Genomic DNA, 851 nt, shown 5'->3' on the forward strand with positions numbered 1-851 from the left:
GCGGACGTCGTCACGGTAGCGACGATGGAGGCCGAGACGAGCACGTGATAGCACTGCAACCCTGTCTTAGCGTAACGCGAGTCGAGGCGGACGTCGTCGCGGTAGCAACGACGGACGCCGAGACGAGCACGTGACACCACTGCCACCCTGTGTTAGCATAACGCGAGTCGAGGCGGACATCGTCGCGGTAGCGACGATGGACGCCGAGTTGAGCACGTGACACCAGTGCCACCCTGTCTTAGCATAACGCGCGTCGAGGTGGACGTCGTCGCGATATCGACGACGGACGCCGAGACGAGCACGTGACACCATTGCCATCCTGTCTTAGCGTAACGCGAGTCGAGGCGGACGTCGTCGCGGTAGCCACGACAGACGCCGAGACGAACACATGACAATACTGCAACCCTGTCTTAGCGTAAGCGAGTCGAGGCGGACGTCATCGCGGTAGCGACGACGGACGCCGAGACGAGCACGTGACACCAGTGCCTCCCTGTCTTAGCGTAACGCGAGTCGAGGCGGACGTCGTCGCGGTAGCGACGACGGACGCCGAGATGAGCACGTGACACCACTGCCACACTGTCTTAGCGTAACGCGAGTCAAGGCGGACGTCGTCACGGTAGCGACGACGGACGCCGAGATGAGCACGTGACACCACTGCCACCCTGTCTTAGCGTAACGCGAGTCGAGGCGGACGTCGTCGCGGTAGCGATGACGGAGGCCGAGACGAGCACGTGACACCAGTGCCACCCTGTCTTAGCGTAACGCGAGTCGAGGCGGACGTCGTCGCGGTAGCGACGACGGACGCCGAGACGAGCACGTGACACCACTGCCTCCCTGTCTTAGCGTAATGC

Source organism: Triticum dicoccoides, chromosome 5B, assembly GCF_002162155.2.
Source record: "Triticum dicoccoides isolate Atlit2015 ecotype Zavitan chromosome 5B, WEW_v2.0, whole genome shotgun sequence".
NCBI classification, from domain to species: domain Eukaryota; kingdom Viridiplantae; phylum Streptophyta; class Magnoliopsida; order Poales; family Poaceae; genus Triticum; species Triticum dicoccoides.